Source organism: Pongo pygmaeus, chromosome 11 (genome assembly GCF_028885625.2).
Source record: "Pongo pygmaeus isolate AG05252 chromosome 11, NHGRI_mPonPyg2-v2.0_pri, whole genome shotgun sequence".
Classification (NCBI taxonomy): Eukaryota; Metazoa; Chordata; class Mammalia; order Primates; family Hominidae; genus Pongo; species Pongo pygmaeus.
In genome coordinates this window covers 87,112,783-87,133,816 of record NC_072384.2, presented here as the reverse complement: position 1 = coordinate 87,133,816, position 21,034 = coordinate 87,112,783, and the positions used below count along the sequence as shown (strand labels likewise).

Genomic DNA, 21,034 nt, shown 5'->3' with positions numbered 1-21,034 from the left:
ATAAGATAATATTGATTCTCAAGAGAATTTCTTTCTTAAACTGCCTATCTGAAAATTTAGTGCAAGTTTTGCTGTTTTTTGTTGCTTCTGAAATTTTTAATATTTGATATATGTAGGATTGTCAGATTTAGCAAATAAAGGTATAGCATGCTTTGTTAAATTTCAACTTCAGATGAATGGCTTTTTTTTAGGATAAGTATGTTCCATACAATATTTGGGACATAGTTATGCTAAAAATTATTCATTATTTGAAATTCACACTTAGCTTGGCATCCTATAACATATCTGGAAACCATAAATATATGTCATAATTATTTAAAAACATAGTTTTATTTGCAGATTTTAATAATATAACAAGAACAAATTCTACATAATAAATTATCTCCAATAATTTCACACTTAACTTCCTCCTAGATGATACTGGTTAACTAATTGGCACATTATCTAAAGTGTGTAGAAAGATAATTCCAATAGAAATAGAAATTGCATGAAGTATTTTGAAATTGTGTTCATGTATGATAAGGTTCTCCTCATGGAAAGCACCACTTTAAATGAATTTCATCATATTTGACTTATATTTCTCTTCTTTTACGTTATTCAGTTCATGAAATACTTTGTTTTCGGGTTGCTGTAGGCTAATGTTTGTTTTCTACATTGAACATTTCAGTAATTTGATTCCAGCAAAAAGAGATTTTAATTAGTCTATTATCTCATGCTAACTCTTTGGGAATAAATAATCGTATCAATGTTTCAGAGTCATTGTTTTAAAGTTTACAATGAATAATTAGGACAGGTAATGTACCAACCCCTTGACATTTTCTGGGTCACAGATACTGTTTACAAGCTAATGAAAGCTAGCTTTTTTCCAGAAAAATAACATATACATTCACATGCACATACATTTTTAATTAAAATATCAGATAATTTACAGATACTCTGAAGAACACTCATAGACCTCAGTTAAAAATCCAGAAAGTACAGAGTCAATGTAATGGGTAGGATATATAAAATTTATTAACCCACACTTACTGTTTTACAATACATTGAAATATTTTTCCCTGATTTTTTAATAAAAAAATTATTCCAAGTACAAAGTAGTTCACATATTAAAACACATATAAATCACACACAAACACATTTCTTTAATTGTTATTTTTTATTTCTCCAACCAGCAATAACAAGTTAATATTTAGGAATTCACCTCACTTTATGTGTGGGTCTCATAAGATGAGACCCTCAGTTTATATGTGGGTCTCATAAGTAACAGTAAATCCATAAGTAGTGGATTTACAGTTTTGTACTTTAGTAATTATTAATATGTGCATATTTTATCTAAACATAGGATTAAGTTCTCTGAAGGCCGGAAGAATATCACATTTTCTGGCACATTCTGTGGCCTTAATTAGCAGTTGCAAAATCATCTTAACTAATTTAGGGAAGCAGTTACCAGATAAAGTCTTGCTCTTCATACCTTATTGATTGATAAAGATATTTAAATTAAGGCATTTGACTTGGTTACCTTAAAAATGATGCTAGAAACAATGAAACTAATCTTATTAATGTAACTGCATATCCTCACAAAATGTATTTATATTGCTTTAAAGAATGTTAAGCACAACTTTGGGTGAAAATATAAAAATAAGCTCTTATTTTCTCATTTCAATGTGGGTTTTTTGCTAATCTAAATAAAAATTATTATGTCATTTGATGGCAATGCACTATTTCCCCTTCCTTTCTTTTTTCTAAGATAAAAATAAAGCTCAATTTGTCTTGGGAGAGTGACATAACTAAAGTGTGCTATCATCAAGTAACCTAGAAAACCTGTCACACCTTTTGCAAACAAAAGGGCTATTTCTCCTGTAACGTTTCCAGAAGGTTGGCATGGAGAAATAAAAGTTGAGGAAGAAGGAGGCTGAATATAACCAATCCTAAGAGGCAGAAGGTACTTTCAGTTTGCTTCTATTTTGCAGGAGACTCTTTTGCCTTTTGTAGTTGAGACTATCCATGGCATAATACATTGTGGTTGCCCCCAAATGTGATTCATAGGCTCAAAAGCTAAAAGCACCCAAGAGATGTCTGTTCTTTTCATTCAGGCACATAAATATTCATCATGATGATATACAGTCCCCAGGTGATCTTGAAATCTTTGCCATTGTACATAAGGTGGTGCCTATATCTGGGAATAGCATTGTCAGAAATGCTCCTTTAAGGAGTCTGTGACCCAGAAAACATAAAGACCATGTGCTTTAAATCCCTGAAGGTAATTTCTAGGAGAATTGTGTTCATTTACCACAGTAGAATGTTAATTAAGTGTTGTGTTGTACACATAATAGACATTCTGCTACTGAGACAGTAACCCAATCAAAAGTCACTCACATATCTTTTTCAGGATGAATATTGCATATCACACGTGCTATCTAGGTTTTCTATTTTTAAGAGAATGTTTTAACAATAATATCTGAAATGTGATATTTCACATGAATGTACAGAATAAAACATGGAAAACATTAAGCCATTATATTTAATATAACATATATTTTCTGCCATGTAAAATTGACTGAAGTTTATATAAAATCTTTTTCATGTTACCTTAAACTTCTGTTAAAATGTACAATCAATGAGACTGAAATATTTGGAAAGCAAAACATCTATGACCTTCAAATGAACTTGTTAATGAAACCATGTTGTGAGTCAGTATGAAAAGTTGATGACTAGATACATTTTTGCTGTGATGAAAAAAGATAAAAAGTATTTAAATTGGAAATGTTAATTTTTTGAGCTCAAAAGGGCCAAAGCTGTCCTGTAAATATATTTTAAATAAGATAAAATTGTTCTTACATACAGTTGAACTGGCTTTAACATTTTAAAACTATATTTATAAAGCCCCTATATACATATATATATATAAGCTATATTAAAATATAGGCTTAAAAGATTTAGTGTGTATACACGCTATAAAAGTTATAATTTTAAAAATTTTATTTACTTATGTTTAATCCAATGTTTAGGAACTATTTATAGAATGGTGTAGATTCTGTGCTCTGCCAATTCAAAAAAATGCAACTCTAGTTCATATTTTTATTACTATCAAAAAATTCTATATTTTCAAAGTAAATTGCAAAGTAGTCAGAGATAAACATCCAGATTTCTATGATTTCAAATTTTGATAATTTAATTTATAGCCACATTATAATTTTACACATGTGTGCATTGCATTTTTGTTTTTAATGAATCACTCGCTCTACTCTGGACAGTTGCCTGTAGTGTATAATGGGAAATATAATTGGAAATCATCAGCCTATTATATAACAATATAGAAGCAAGCAAGTAAAATAATTACCAAAAAAAAGGAATTATTATCTGCACAGATAAAAGTTACCTCGTGTGAATAAGAATCAATGTTGATTTAATTCTTTCCTTTTCATTGCACAGTTGCCTGTGGAAAATGGCTACATTAATGGGAATATGGAGCTACAAATCACAAGAAATAGGAAATGTACCTTCACACCACTAAAACAATACAGTTATAATAATAATCTTTTAAGAATGAGTGATACAGCAATTTTTTTAGGTCATCAACAACTGAAAGCATTAGCAGTCAGTCATTGTCTTCCTGCAGAATTTCCAGTTAAGATTCCAGCTGGCAGCTCTAAAAAGTGATTAAGGTTATCCCTTTACAGTGATTCACTCTGATTCTCAAAAGACATTTTAAAAGGCTACCATAGAATTTCTGTGTTTACATAGAGTACTGTCAAAAGGCACTACCCTCTCAGTGTACCTGGCTGTTGCTTGCTTGCAGTTTTCTTGCCACTGGATTAGAAAAGATAAAATGGATATCAAACAAGTACCATAAGTTTAATATATTCAAATATATTTAAACTAAATGAACATGTTATCCTACCGATATTTTCTTTTTTTTCCAGATTTTATTTTTTTTTAGATTAACATCTTTATATATATATATTTATTATTATACTTTAAGTTCTAGGGTACATCTGCACAACATGCAGGTTTGTTACATATGTAGACATGTGCCATGTTGGTGTGCTGCACCCATTAACTCGTCATTTACATTAGGTATATCTCTTATTGCTATCCCTCCTCCCTCCCCCCACCCCACTACAGGCCCCGGTGTGTGATGTTCCCAAGAGAAAGCAGAAAAGATCTAAAATTGACACCCTAACATCACAATTAAAAGAACTAGAGAAGCAAGAGCAAACACATTCAAAAGCCAGCAGAAGGCAAGAAATAACTAAGATCAGAGCAGAACTGAAGGAAATAGAGACATAAAAAGCCCTTCAAAAAATCAATGAATCCAAGATCTGGTTTTTTGAAAAGATCAACAAAATTGATAGACCACTAGCAAGACTAATAAAGAAGAAAAGAGAGAAGAATCAAATAGACACAATAAAAAATGATAAAGGGGGTATCACCACCAATCCCACAGAAATGCAAACTACCATCAGAGAATACTATAAACACCTCTACGCAAATAAACTAGAAAATCTAGAAGAAATGGATAAATTCCTCGACACATACACCCTCCCAAGACTAAACCAAGAAGAAGTTGAATCTCTGAATAGACCAATAACAGGCTCTGAAACTGAGGCAATAATTAATAGCTTACCAACCAAAAAAAGTGCAGGACCAGACAGATTCACAGCCAAATTCTGCCAGAGGTACAAGGAGGAACTGGTACCATTCCTTCTGAAACTATTCCAATCAATAAAAAAAGAGGGAATCCTCCCTAACTCATTTTATGAAGCCAGCATCATCCTGATACCAAAGCCTGGCAGAGACACAACAAAAAAAGAGTATTTTAGACCAATATCCCTGATGAACATCGATGCGAAAATCCTCAATAAAATACTGGCAAACCGAATCCAGCAACACATCAAAAAGCTTATCCACCATGATCAAGTGGGCTTCATCCCTGGGATGCAAGGCTGGTTCAACATAAGAAAATCAATAAACATAATCCAGCATATAAACAGAACCAAAGACAAAAACCACATGATTACCTCAATAGATGCAGAAAAGGCCTTTGACAAAATTCAACAGCCCTTCATGCTAAAAACTCTCAATAAATTAGGTATTGATGGGACGTATCTCAAAATAATAAGAGCTATTTATGGCATATCCTACCTATATTTTCAAATTCAGCCACCCAAGTCAGAAACCTGGTAGCAATATTATAAGACTTTTAACAATAAAATAATAATAATAGAAGTGTCAGCCTTGAAATGACTTACCAAAAATGAATGCCATAATATTTGGAGCATAAAATAAGGCCATTTCCACCTATTCTACTTCCAATGATTCTGTTACCTGCCTTTATATGCAATACTTATAGCAGAAATTCCCTAGATTTGGAAATAAGATTTGCATTTCAATTCCAATGTTGCCATCTAATAGCTGTCTATTCTTGGCCAATTATTTTACCTTCCCAAGTTTTAATTTTCTCATTTACATACTGCAAAAACAATACTAAATTTGTAAGGTTAATTACAAATGTTGAAAAGCTGCCTACTGCAGAGCCTAATACCTCGCAGGTGCTCATGAAACGCCAGCCATTTCTAGTATTAGTACCACCTAGGCATTCTAGCCTGACCTGTGGTAGCCATGGTGATAGAAGTTTGCATTGCAATAAGAGTACATAGGTATAATCAACGGGTTACTTGTCAGCCTCATATGTGAGGAAAATGTGATTTGATAACAGACAGGGTACTCATTTTATGACATAATTGCATAGTACATAGCGGTTTTCAGAGGAAGTCCTTCTTTATTAGCCTAAGGTAGGTGGAAGGTACAAATTGAACTTGACATGGAAATGTTGCTTGGAATGGAATATTTCTTTTGTGATGACATTATGTATTTATGACAGCTGATATTTTAATTTCCTAAGGTGAAATCTTTAATTGATGCTGTAGTTTATTTTCTCATTGTAATATTGAAAAACAAATTGTACAGTCCTAAAATATGTGGGCCAATACTCTGTTATAAAAGGGCAGCAACTGTATCTTGCTGTTTTCTTGATTTATTTTTGCCAAGTTTGGCTTGAAATAGCTAAAAGGTTCTAACAGTATACAGGAGTCAAAGAAATTAAGAAATATTGCTGTATGTTGTACACAGGTTGCAGAAGCCTTTTCTGATGACTCCAGATGCCCTTGATAGGCACCGGAAGCAGGGAAATTCTGGACAGAAACAGGCAGGTCCCTAGTGAGGACCCTACCCTCAAGCTGAAAAGCCTGAGATCACATCCCAAAATGAGAACTTACATCACTGTTTTTCTGCTCAAATGTTGAATTTTTCAAAACCATCCTGGCCCAATCCTCTCACATTCTGTCCCCCCAAAAAACCCAGGATCAGCTGGCAGAGAGAGGAGAAGCAGCTGGATACTGGAGACTAGAGTTGGGTGTCAGAGAGAAGTGGGTTGACTTCAGAGGGACAGCTTGACAGCATAGCTTCAGAAAGGAGTCTGGCCAGGAAGATTATTTTCCCTCTCTGTCCCCTTTTCAGCTTCCCTTCCCACTGAGAGCCACTTTTATCAGCAATAAAATTTCCTGTATTTACCATATTAAATTCATTTTTGTGACCTCATTTCTCCTGGATGCTGGACAAAAACTTGGGTGCCACAAGTATGGGTGCAAAAGGCTGTGTGATGGTTAATACTGAGTGTCAACTTGATTGAATTGAAAGATACAAAGTATTAATCCTGGGTGTATCTGTGAGTGTGTTGCCAAAGGAAATTAACATTTGAGTCAGTGGGCTGTGAAATTTAGACCCACCCTTAATCTGGGTGGGCACCATTTAATCAGCTGCCAGCATGGCTAGAATATAAGCAGGCAGAAAAATGTGAAAAGAGAGACTGGCCTAGCCTCCCAGCCTACATTTTTCTCCTGTGCTGGATGCTTCCTGCCCTTAAATACCTGACTCCAAGTTCTTCAGTTTTGGAACTCGGACTGGCTCTCCTTGCTCCTCAGCCTGCAGATGGCCTATTGTGGGACCTTGTGAGCATGTGAGTTAAGACAATAAATTCCCCTTTATATGTATGTGTGTGTGTGTGTGTGTGTATATATATATATATATATATATAAAAATATATACATATATATATATATATATAAAAACATCACTTCTGTCCCACTAGAGAACCCTAATACAGGTTTTTGTACCAGGAGTGGTTCTAGAGGAACAGAATATTAAGGATGGAGTTCTTTCATTGGTTTTGGGGTTTCTAGAGTTGTCTGATTAATATGATTAGACCCCAAAATGCTAAGGCTTTACTTCTAATAGTATGGAGAACACAGATAGTCCTTGGCATGAACTCTTTAGAGGCTTATGCAAAATAAATGCATCCGTCACTCCTGATTCATCCTGCATGAGAGGCAAAGAGTTTAATGACTCTATACATAATACCTTTGACCGTAAGTGGAGAACCAAGAAACATAATGAATCTGGTTGGTTGCTCCTAAGTTCAGTGGATCAAGTAATGAAAAAAAATGAAATAATGAACTCAGGGATTCGATCTCCTGACTTCAGAAGCAGATACTGAGCCTTAAATCTGCTAAGATTGCCCTGAGTGAGATCCTTATCTCCTGTAAAGAAAGAGCCAAAATTGTGGAAAGGCAGACACAATCTCTTATCATGCAAGTGGCTGACCTGCAATGAAAGGTGCATGCACAGCCTCATCAGGTGTCTACTGTTAAAGTGAGGGCATTGATTGGAAAAGAATGTGACCCTGCAACTTGGAATGGGGCCATGTGAAAGGACCCTGATGAAGCTAAGGACACTGAGTTTTTAAACTCTGATGAATATTTTTTTCCAGAAGAAACAGCTTTCCCATCCCCAGTAGTGTCAACATCCCCTCCCCAACCCATGCTGCCACCAGCCTTTCCACCTTTGTCTGAGGAGATAAACCCTGTGCTGCCTGAGGCAACAGTGATGGCCTTCCTGAGGCAGTTGCCAGGCAAGATTATGTTGATTCTCTTCAGAAGCCACCCCCACATCCCTGTTTACTCCTAGTCCTAGAACTAGACTAAAGTCCCATTGGGCCCCTAGAGGTGAGGCTAAGAATGTGACCTATGAGGAGGTGTGCTACACTCGAAAAGAACTGCTTGAGTTTTCAAATTTGTATAAACAAATCTGGAGAACAAGCATGGGAATGGATATCAAGGGTGTTGGATAATGGTGGAAGGAACATAGAGTTGAATGACACTGAATTTATTGATTTGGGCCCACTAAGTAGGGACTCTGCATTTAATGTTGCACCTCGGGGAGTTAAAAAAAGTTCTAATAGTTTATTAGCTTGGTTAGCTGAAACATAGATTAAAAGATGGCCCACTGTGAGTGAGCTGAAAATGCCTGAGGAAGTGATCCAAAGGCTTAGGGACATTGGGGTGGTGGAATGGATTGGTCACTTTAGACCTACTCATACCAGCTGAGAGGGTCCAGAAGCTATAACCTTGACCAATGCCATGTGAAATAGATTTGTTAGGGCAGCACCTGCACCTTTGAAGAGCCCTGTAATTGCTCTTCTCTGTATGTCAGATCTAACAGTGGGAACCACAGTAACTCAACTAAAAATTCAAATACAATGAGAATAATTAGATTGTGAGGTAGCAAGGGCCAAGTGGCAGCACTCAACCATCAAATGCAAGGTGGATGAAGCAACAGTAATGGATAGCAGAGGGAAACTGACAATCAGAATAGTCTGAGTCATGTAGAGCTCTGGCATTGGCTAATTAATCATAGTGATCCTATAAGTGAAATTGATAGGAAGCCTACTGCATTCCTACTTAAATTATATAAGCAGAAAACTTCTAGATTGAAACCACAGAAGATTAATTCGAATTATTAAAAAAAAAAAGAATCACAGCCCCTCAATCAATTTCCAGACTTGAGCCAGTTTACAGACCCAGAACCTCATGAATGAAGGGAAGGCCAGGTCCCCTTGAGGAAGGACCCCACTACATTACCAACAATTTATGCAGTGAATCTTTCTCACATCCTTCCCCAAGGAGACCTCTGACCTTTTACAAGGGTAACTGTGCATTGGAGACAGGGAAATGATGAGACATTCTGGGGACTACTGGACACTCACTCTCTGTTAATGTAAGGCCCACCAGAAGCAATTTGCCTTCAGCTGGCAAGGCCAGCAATATACCTTTACTGTCCTACCTCAGAGGTATATCAACTCTCCAGCTTTGTGTCATAATCTTATTCAGAGAGAACTTGATTGCTTTTTGCTTCTGCAAGATAACATACTGGTCTAGTACACTGATGATACCATGTTGATTGGATCCAGTGAGCAAGAAGCAGCAAACATGCTGAACTTATTGGTGGGATGTTTGTATGTAGGAGGATGGAAAATAAATCCAACTAAAATTTAGGGAACTTCAGTCTCAGTAAAATTTCTAGGGGTCCAGTGGTGTGGGGCCTGCTGAGATAGTCCTTCTAAGGTGAAGAATAAGTTACAGGCTCACGCCTGTAATCCCAGCACTTTGGGAGGCCAAGGCAGGCAGATCACGAGGTCAGGAGATTGAGACCATCTTGGCCAATATAGTGAAACCCCATCTCTACTAAAATACCAAAAAAAAAAAAAATATATATATATATATATATATATATATATATATATTCACTGGGTGTAGTCCCAACTACTTGGGAGGCTGAGGCAGGGGAATCACTTGAACCTGGGAGGCAGAGGTTGTAGTGAGCCAAGATCGTGCCACTGCACTCCAGCCTGGTGATAGAGCAAGACTCCCTCTAAAAAAAAAATACAATAAAGAAAAAAAAAGAAAGAAAGAAAAAGGCACAATGCCTAGTGGGCCTATTTGAATTCTGGAGGCAACACATTCCTCATTTGGGTGTGTTACTCTGGCCCATTTATTGAGTGACCTGAAAGGCTGCCAGTTTTTAGTGGGGTCCAGAACAGGAGAAGGCTCTGCAATGCGTCCAGACTACTGTGCAAGTTGCTCTGCCACTTGGGCCATATGACCCAGCCAATCCAATGGTGATTGAGGTGTCAGTGGCAGATAGGATGCCAGTGGCAGGCCTCCACAGGTGAATCACAGTGGAGACCTCTAGGATTTTGGAGCAAGTCCCTGCCATCTTCTGCAAATAGCTATGCTCTTTTTAAGAGACAGATCTTGACCTGTTACCGGGCTTTGGTGGAAACAGAATGTTTGACTATGGGTCATCAAGTCACCATGTGACCAGAACTGCCTGACATGAACTGGGTGCTTTCTAATCCATCTAGCCATAAAGTCATTTGTTCACAGCAGCATTCCATCATCAAATGGAAGTATATACATGATTGGGCTCTAGCAGGTCATGAAGGCACAAGTAGGTTGCATGAAAAAGTGTTTCAAGTGCCCATGGTCTCCACTCCTGACACCTTGCCTTCTGTCCCCCAGCCTGCACTGATGGCCTCATGCAGCATTCCCTACGATCAGTTGACAGAGGTAGAGAAGACTAGAGCCTGGGTTACAGATGGTTCTGCATGATATGCAGGCACCACCCGAGGTTCAATAGCTGCAGTACTACAGCCTCTTTCTATGACATCCCTGAACGACAGCAGTGAAGAGAAATTTTCCCAGTGGTCAGAACTTTGAGCAGCACATCTGATTGTGCACTTTGCATGGAAGGAGAAATGGCCAGATATGCAATTATATACTGATTCATGGGTTGTAGGCAATAGTTTGACTGGATGGTCAGGGATTTGGAAGAAGCATAATTGGAAACTAGATGACAAAGAAATTTGGGGAAGAGGTATGTGGATGGACCTCTCTGAGTGGTCTAAGACTATAAAGATGTTTGTTTCCCATGTGAATACTCACCAATGGGTGACCTCAGCAGAGGAAGATTTTAATAATCAAGTGGATAGGGTGACTTATTCTGTGGACATCACTCAGCCTCTTTCCCCAGCCAACCCTGGCATTATTCAATGGGCCCATGAACAAAGTGGGCATGGTGGCAGGGATGGAGGCTACACAGGCTCAGCAACTTAGACTTACACTCACCAAGGCTGACCTGGCTATGGCCACAGCTGAAAGCCCAATTTGCCAGAAGCAGAGATCAACACCAAGCCCTCAATATGGTACCATTCCTCGGGGTGATCAGCCAGCTACCTGGTGGCAGGTTGATTATATTGAACCTCTTCCATCATGGAAAGGGCAGTGGTTTGTTTTCACTGGAATAGACACTTAATCCAGATATGAGTTTGTCTATCCTGCATGCAATGCTTCTGCCAAGACTACCACCCATGGACCATGGAATGCCTTATCCACCGTCATGGTATTCCACAAGGCATTGCCTCTGACCAATACACTCACTTTATGGCTAAAGAAGTGTGGCAATGGACTCATGTTAATGGAATTAACTAGTCTTACCATGTTCCTCATCATCCTGAAGCAGCTGGATTGATAGACTGGTGAATGGTCTTTTGAAGTCACAATACAATGCTAAAGCAACTAGCTGACAATACTTTCCAGGGCTGGGGCAAAGTTCACCAGAAGGCTGTGTATGCTATGAATCAGCATCCAATATATGGCACTGTTTCTCCCATAGCCAGAATTCACAGGTCCGGGAATCAAGGGGTGGAAGTGGAAGTGGCACCACACACCATCACCCCTAGTGATGCACTAGCAAAATTTTTACTTCATGTTTTTAGGATATTTTGTTCTGCTGGCCTAGAGGTCTTAGTTCCAGAGAGAGGAAACCTGCACCAGGAGATACAACAAGGACCACTGAACTGGAAGTTAAGATTGCCACCTGGACACTTTGGGCTTCTCCTACCTTTAGGTCAACAGGCTAAAAAAGGAGTTACAGAGTTGGCTGCGGTGATTGACCCAGACAATTAAGATGAAATCAGTCTGCTACTCAACAAGGGAAGCAAGGAAGAGTATTTATGGAATAGAGAAGATCCATTAGGGCATTTTTTAGTATTACCATGCCCTGTGATTAGGGTCAATGGGAAACTACAACAGCCCAATCCAGGCAGGACTACAAATGACGCAGACACTTCAGGAACGAAGGTTTGGGTCACACCACCAGGAAGAAAACCATGACCTGCTGAGGTGCTTGCTGAAGGCAAAGGGAATATAGAAAGGGTAGTAGAAGAAGGCAGTCATCAATACCAGCTACAACCATGTGACCAGCTACAGAAACAAGGACTGTAATTGTCATGAGTATTTCCTTATTCTTTTGTTCAAAACATGTTTGTGCATGTATACACTCATAAGAAGAAAATATCTTCATTTTATTTCCTTTCTCTTTTATCGTGTGACATAAGATTTATTGACATCACATCAGCATTTAAGTATTGTTAAATTTGTGTAACAGTATTTGAGTTGGGAATTGGTACATTTCCAGTTGTACGAAAGATAGTTGTATTATGTTAGGCATAATTATGACCTTATTATTGTCATTATTTGAAGATTATGTGTGAGCTCAGGAGATATCTATGGGTTCAAGTTGACAAGGGGTGACCTTGCGATGGTTAATACTGAGTGTCAACTTGATTGGATTGAAGGATGCAAAGTATTGATCCTGGGTGTGTCTGTGAGGGTGTTGTCAAAAGAGATTAACATTTGAATCAGTAGACTGGGAAACACAGACCCATGCTTAATCTGGGTGGGTACCATCTAATCAGCTGCCAGTTCAACCAGTATACAAAGGAGGCAGAAAAACGTAAAAAGCCTTGACTGGCTTAGCTCCCAGCCTCCATCTCTCTCCTATGCTGGATGCTTCCAGCCCTCAAACATTGGATTCCAAGTTCTTCAGTTTTGGAAGTCAGACTGGCTCTCCTTGCTCCTCAGCCTGCAGACGGCCTATTGTGGGACTTTGTGATCACGTGAGTTAAGACTTAATAAACACACATATATATATATATATATACATATATATATATATATTTCACATATATTCCATCAGTTCTGTCCCTCTACAGAACCCTGACTAATACAGTCTGTCACACTGACCCTCCACTGAGCTGTTAACACTTAAGCTGTCTGCAGATGGCAGAGCTAAAAGAGTACTATAACACTTCTTCTGGGGTTTCAGGGGTCACGGGTTTCCCCCTCAGATGCTGCCACGGGGCTGGTACAGAGTTTGCCCCTGCCAGTGCCCAAAAGCACTCTCCCCAGCTCTGCAACCTGCATGCTCCCCATCCTGCGAGGGGTGGAGTGAAGCAGATCGGATTGAGTAGAATTTTCTCCTGCTGGCACCAAAGCAGCTAGCTAGTTCCAGCACCTGTTACCTCCAGTTCCCACCCATGAAAGGGTCAGGGAAATATCCTGCTTCATTTGGGGTCTGCCTGGAATTCACCAGAAGTGTAAGTAAATGCAGATCTGTCGGATCTGTCTCTTGTCCTCAGACTATTGTCTGAGCTATGCCACTTGCAGAGGACAGGATGCAAACCTGCCATCTCTTTCTTTAGGATGAAAGGAATGCTGGCTCTGTTTCCCTTTATGGAGGTCTAGCCATCATGTGGGACCAGAATGAAGTCCTGGGTCAGCTGAAGGCATCTGACAGAGGCCACTGCTCAGTGTTGTAACTTTCCTTTGAAATGGGTCCTATCTCTTCTTTTATAACGTGAAGTGTTTTGCTACAAGCTGCAGAAATATTACTAGGAAGAATGAGTATTTGGCCCAGCTATCAGATATGCAATTCATAACAATATGATTTCTGTCAGTTCTTAGAGGTTCCATCCCCACCCTCACCCCAATAGCTTCAGGTGCATGCAGTGCATGGTGGCGCCCTCCTCACCCTCTCCCCTCCCAGCTGGAGCACGTGGGCATGTTGGCAGCATGCACGTGCCATGCTTAATGGCCACGCTGGATGGGAGAGAACCACAGCTCCCACCAATGACTCAGGGCAGCCTAAGGAGCCAGGGACACCATGCGGCCAGCTGGCCAGTGTTTCCCACTCACAGGCCCCATCCACCACCCACCCATAGAGTCTTTCCTCCCCTGGCCAAGGAAGGAAACACTGGCCGGTCTAAACCAGAGGAGGGATACAATGATTAAAGGAACCCATCTGCATACAGCAAGAGGTTCTTTCACCTCTCTTAAGCTGTTTTTTTCCCTCTTTCTTTTCTGTGCAACAGAGTTCTTTTCCTACCTCATCACTCTGCTTATGATAGGGAGGAAACAGAGGAATGACCCCAACAACTAATAACTGAAAATTTGGCAAGGCCTATCAGGAACTTAATCTACATAAATCCATGCTCCCCCTGAGACATCTTTTTGTCCCAAACTCAAATCTAAATTTTAGGTTGAGGCCCTAGAAAGGAAAACCAGATCTGAGGAATCCAAAGCCAGGCCACAGGTGCAGTATAAATGAGTAGGACTAATTCCTGCTGATTAAGCCACTACTTCATGGAAGGGGGCCATTTTCCATGGCATAGATAAGGCCCAGGGAACACAAAGGCTGCCAACAGTAGGGGGAATGGAGGCAGAGGCCCTCTCTGTCTCACGAGTGCAGCCTTCAGTGTCACCCATGGAAGGTATCTGTCTGAGATCACCAGGTCTTGGGGATAAAAAGAAAAGAAAGTGGGAACACCCATTTTCTCTCTCCCTCACACCCTGGGTTATTACTGAAAGATGGAAGGGAAATAAGGGATGCCTATTTCCCTGTGTTTCAGAATGGGCCACCAGCTATCTTCACAATTCCCAGTCTATACTCCTCTGGAGTATATCCTGAATCACTGGGACTACTTTGACCCTCAGACTCTGGAGCAAAATCACCTCAAAGTCCTTTGAACAAAGGTTTGGCCAAATAATGATCTGCAGGAAGGACTGGCTTGACCTCAGGAGGGAATCATTCATTTTGATACCATCCTGTAGTTGGACCTTTTCTGTAAATATGAGGGCTAATGGTCTGAGGCCCCATACGCACAGGCTTTCTTTACTTATAAGGGTAATCCAGACCTTTTGCCAACATGGTAGGATTGATCCAGCCCTCCTGTTTGCCATCTCAGGAGAGGCTGCAAGAGTAATCCCAGGGAACTAAAGAAATGAACCCCACAGGCACCTCCAGAAGGGAGCCAGGTTCCTCCAGCCCTGCTCCTCTGGGTCTACCACATCCTTCTTATCCAGTTTCTTTCTCTTGCTTGACCCCTCCTAGAAATCCTCACTTTACACAAGCCCCAGCCTCAGTCTTAGCCCTCCAACAGATGCCTGGTGATTTTGGCCCCAGTAAGGTCCAGGTCCCCTTCTCGCTACAGGACTAAAGACAAATTAAGGGGGATCTTGGCAAGCTTTCAGATGACCCTGACAGATATATGCAGGCTTTCCAGAATTTAACCCAAGTATTTGAACTCTCCTGGAAAGATATTATGTTACTTTTGAATCAAACTCTAACACTGAGAAGCAGGCTGCTCTGCAAGTGGCAGAGAGATATGGGGATGAGCTTTGAATCACATATAGTGTCAGGGAGGGAGTAAAACTTTATCCAGCTAGAAGTGAAGCAGTATCATTGGATGACCCTAAATAGGATCTCAGTGATGAGATGAGGGAATGGAAGAAGAGACACTTTCAAGTGTGCATAATGGAGGGCTTATGTAGGTCTAGAACTCAACCTCTCAATTATACCAAGCTATCCATAATAGACCAGGGATTTGATGAGAATCCCACTGCCTTCCTGGGGAGGCCTTGGTAAGGCACACCTCTCTATCTCCTGATTCAGCTGAGGGACAACTAATCCTAAAGGACAAATGTATTACTCAGGCAAAGTCCCTGATGTCAGGAGGGAGATGCAGAAACAGGCCCTGGGACTAGATAGTACTTTAAAGAACTGCCTAAAAGTGGCCAGCTTGGTCTTTTATAATAGAGAAGGGAGGTCCAGGAGAGAGAGAGGTAACACAGAAAAGAGACAGAGGCTTTAATGGCAACCACACAAGCCCCAAAATACCAGATTTCCTGAGATGCCCTGTTAACTGCTACAGATGTGGTAAGCCAGGACATGTTAGAAAGGATTGTTCAGGCAGCATGAGGAACCTGCCTTGACCATGTTCAATTTGCAATGGGGACCACTGGAAGGTGTACTGTCACCAGAACACTGGTCATTGGATGCAGAGCTAATCTCCCAAATGCCCCAACAGGACTGACAGGTCCTAGTTCTTCTCTTCCCAGCTCCAGTGGTCCAGACCACTATTATCATCCAGGAGCCCCAGGTAGTTCCGGAAATCGAAGGAAGGAAAGTGGACCTCCTTTTGGACACCAGGGCTGGTCTCTCAGTTCTCCTCTCCAATCTGGGCCCCCTCTCCTCTCCTAGCATGACCATGAGGGGCCTCTCAGGAAGGCCTTTAACCTGATATTTTCCCCAACACCTTAGTTGTAGTTGGAGAAACCTCTTGTTTACCCATACCTTTCTAATTATGCCTGAAAGCCCAACTCCACTGTTGGGCAGGGATATTCTCTCCCATATGGGGACCACTATCATGATGGCCCCAGGACAAACTCTTTGTCTCCCCCTAGTGGAAACAGACATTAACCCAGAAGTTTGGGCCATTCAATGGAAAATTGGCCAAGCCAGAACCGCCATTAGCGGTCTGGGTCCACCTTAAGGATCCCACCTTTTTTCCTAACCAGAAACAGTATCCCCTGAAACCAGAAGTTAGGAAAGGACCAGAAGCCGTCATTGATATCAAGGTTGCAGGGCCTCCTCAAACCCTGCAGTAGCCCTTGTAATACTCCAATATCGGGGCTACAAAAGCCCATCATGGAATGAAAACTAGTTTAAGACCTCCACCTTGTTAATGAGATTGTGGTTCCAATTCACCCGGTGGTTCCCAATCTGTATACCCTCCAAGCTCAAATACCTGAGGTAATTAAATGGTTCATGTCCTGGACCTGAAGGATGCTTCTTCTGCATACCATTACACCCTGACTCCCAGTATTTGTTTGCATTTGAGGATCACTCTCAAACCAAACCAAACCAAACCAAACCACCCAGTTAACCAGGATGGTGTTACCTCAGGGATTCTGAGACCGCTCCAACTTGTTTGGGCAGGCATTTTCAGGAGACCTCTCCAAGTTCCTCTATCCTCAGGTTAAAGTTTTACAATACATAGATGATATTCACCTCTGTGCTCCAACTGAGGAAATTTCTCAGGAGGGTGGTAAGGCTCTTCTTAATTTTCTGGCTAACAGAGGATATAAAGTTTCAAAATTTAAAGCTCAGCTCTGTCAGACTTCAGTGAAGTACCTAGGCCTAATCTTGTCAGAGGGAACCAGGGCATTGTGCTCAGAAAGGATTAAGCCAATCTCCTCCTTCCCCCTCCCCCAAAACCCTGAAGCAACTGGAGGGGGTTCTTAGGCATTACAGAATTCTGCAGACTATAGATACCTGCATGTGGTGAAATAGCTCATTCCTTGTATCACCTAATAAAGGAGACCCACTCGACTAATACTCATTCTCTAATTTGGGAACTGGAGGCTAGAAAGGCCTTTGACCAACTAAAATACGCATTGCTTAAGGTACCAGCCCTTAATCTCCCCATAGGGAAGACATTTAATCTTTATGTGTCAGAAAGAAAGGAAATGGCCTTTCTAACCCAGGCCCAGGGTCCAGCCCAGCAGTCTGTAGGCTACCTAAGTAAGGAGCTTAATTAAGGTAGCCAAAGGATGGCCAGCCAGCCTCCGAGCATTTGCAGCAGTAGCCTTGCTGGTACCAGAGGCTACTAAGTTAACCATGGAGAATAACTTAACTGTTTACACTCTGCATAATGTGGCAGGACTGCTGTCTTCTAAGGGGAGTCTCTGGCTAACAGATAGCCACTTCCCCAGGTATCAAGCTCTGCTATTAGAGAGATCTGCAGTTCAATTAAGAACCCGTCCCTCCCTAAATCCAGCCACCTTCCTCCCAGAGGAAACTAGGGAGCTTGAACATGACTGTGAACAGATAGTAGTACAAACCTATGCAGCCAGAGAAGACCTCAAGGAAACCCCCTTAGAGAGCCCAGACTGTATTCTCTTCACAGACGAAAGTTCTTTTGTAGAATAAGGGATCCATAAAGCAAGGTATGCAATAGTTACTCTAAATGATACTGTTGAGAGCAGGGGTATGTCTCTCTTCGGGCACAAGTGCTCAACTAGTCAAACTAATTGCCATCAGAAGGCACTCAAATTAAGCACAAGGAAAGCAGCTAACATTTATACTGATTCTAAGTATGCTTTCCTAGTTGTCCATGCCATGCCAATGTCTGGAAAGAGAGAAACTTCCTCACAGCTAACAGGTCTCCCATTAAATACCATCAGGAAATTAATACACTATTATCCTTGGTTTTCCTCCCACAGGAAGTGGCAGTAATACATTGTAAAGGCCACCAAAGAGAGATGGATGAAATAGCCAAAGGAAATAGGTTGGCAGACCAAGCAGCTAAATCAGCAGTGAGAGAGCCCTAGATTTCCAATCTACTTGAAGCTCCACTGATCAGGGAAGGGCCCATTAGAGAAATGAAACCTCAATATTCTCCTGTGGAAATAGAATGGGCCACCTCTTGAGGATACATCTTTCAGTCCTCAGGATGGCTACAATCAGAGAATGGCAAACTTCATCTACTGGCTACGAACTAATAGAAAGTTCTTAAAAGCCTTCACCAGGCCTTCCACCTAGGTAAGGATAAAACCTATCAATTGGCCCAGAGACTGTTATATTAGGTAAAAATGTTATACAAATGGTTAAACAGATTGTTAATGCTTGAGAGACCTGCCTTAAAAACAATCCCCTCAACCAATGTCTTATTCCCCCAGGAACCCAGAGGACAGTAGGCTAGCTGGCGGAAGACTGGCCAATGGATTTCACCCATACGCCAAAGGCAAGGGGGCATCCAGTACCTTCTAGTATGTATAGATACCTTCACTAACTAGGTAAATAATTTCCACGTTAGACAGAGAAAGCCTCTGAGGTGATAAAAGTACTAATGAGATAATTCCTCACTTTGGACTCTTTAAGTACCTGCAGAATGATAATGGCCCCTCATTCAAGGTGGCTGTCACCCAGGGGGTCTCAAAGGCACTAGACATATGGTACCATCTTCATTGTGCTTGGAGACACAGTCTTCAGGAAAGGTAGAAAAGACAAATAATATTATCAAAAAGCACCTCAGGAAACTGTCTCGGGTTACTCATCTCCCCTGGACAACCCTTCTCCCTATATCCCTACTACATATTAGAAACACTGCTTCAAAGCTAGGTTTGAGTCTCTTTGAAATGATGTATGGACAGCATTTTCTCACCAATGATTTCTTGCTAGACCAAGAAACCTCCGATTTGATTAAACATATAACTTCTTTGGCCCATTTCCAACAGAAACTGAAACAACCATCAAAGTTCCAATCCCATGGAACTAGGGGCACCTCTATTCAACCCAGGAGACCTAATACTGGTCTCCTTCCCTTTCTCCTTCTATGAACCCAGATTGAGAGGGACCTTATACTGTACTTCTTTCTACTCCTACGGCAGTGAGGGTCACTGGAATAGATTAATGGACTCATTATACCTGAGTAAAGGCCTGGGAAGCCAACAGAGTTACCTCTGTCAACCCTGAAGAGCACCCAAAGTACCAATGTAAGGACACTGGGGACATCAAGCTAAAAATCACAAAAGATTAGTGTTAATAATGAAACTTAATTATTATTTAATTAGTGTTACTAATTAACCTTTCATTGATATCCTCTTTATAGTCTTGCTGTCCTTACTTCATTTTGTTCTATACCACAGGCGTACAATGTTGCTTTCAGGATGATTAGTATATTTCACTTCTTATTTCAGTAATCTTTGGCATGAAATACTCTTCTTTTAACTCCTCTTTATAAAATACACATATGTGATCCATGCATACTTAATCTTGATAAACTTGTTTTTTCTCACCTAGAGGCCATCAAACTCCAAACGATTAGGCAACCAGAGCCTCAGACAATGGCTCCCTTTTTCCAGGGACCCTTAGGCAAACCTCTGGGAGGAATCTGACTACCATTTTTCCTCAAAACAACACCCCCTTTCAGCAGGAAGTAGCTAAGACCAGTCAGCATTCATATTCTTTTTCTCTTTTTTTTTTTTTTTTTTGAGACAAAGTCTTGCTCTGCCACCCAGGCTGGAGTGCAGTGGTGAGATTTTGGCTCACTGCAACCTCCGCCTCCCGAGTTCAAGCAATTCTCCTGCCTCAGCCTCCTGAGTAGCTAGGATTACAGGCATGTGCCACCATGACTGGCTAATTTTTGTATTTTTAGTAGAGATGGGGTTTCACCATGTTGGCCAGGCTGGTCTCAAACTTCTGACCTCAGGCGATCCGCCTGCCTTGGCATCCGAAAGTGCTGAGATTACAGGCTTGAGCCACCATGCCAGGCCATCATTCATATTCTAATAGCAGTTAGATGTGCCTTTTCAGAGTGAGGAAATTATAAGGACAGGAGGCAGGGAAATTCTGGCCAGAAGATGTCAGGTTCCTGGTGAGGGCCCCACCCTCAAGCTGAAAAGCCTGATACCATGGCCCAAAGTGAGAAATTACATCCTTGTTTTTGCACTCGAATGTTGCCTTTTCCAAAACCATCCATGGCCCACCTTGCCCCTGTCTTTTGCCCCTCCCCCAAAAAAACCCAGGCTCAGCTAGCAGAGAGAGGAGAAGCAGCTGGAAGTCAGTGACTACAGCTGGACATGGGAGAGAAGTGGCTTGACTTCAGGGGGACAGCTTGATAGCATAGCTTCAGAGAGGAGTCTAGCTGGGGATGACCAGACTTCAAGGGAAGATTACCGCCCCACTCCATCCTCTTTTCAGCTCCCCTTCCTGCTGAGAACCACTTTCATTGGAAATAAAATCCCCCACATTTACCATCTCCAATTTATTTGTGCAACCTTATTCCTCCTGGATGCTGGACAAGAATTTGGGTGCCATGAATGCAGGTGCAAAAGGCTGTCACACTGATGCTCCACTGAGCTGTTAACACTTAAGCCATCCATGGACAGCAGACCTAAAACAGTACTGTAACACTTCTGGGGCTTCAGGGGTCATGGGCACCTCCACCTCCAGA

General features: G+C 41.0%; 1 long non-coding RNA gene across 1 annotated transcript in view; it reads right to left on the bottom strand.

Annotated features, from left to right (window-relative positions):
* The window catches only part of LOC134737700 (uncharacterized), a 456,000-nt gene that overhangs the window by 188,691 nt on the left and 246,275 nt on the right, over positions 1-21,034 (bottom strand). The gene's annotated exons all lie outside the window — the stretch shown is intronic.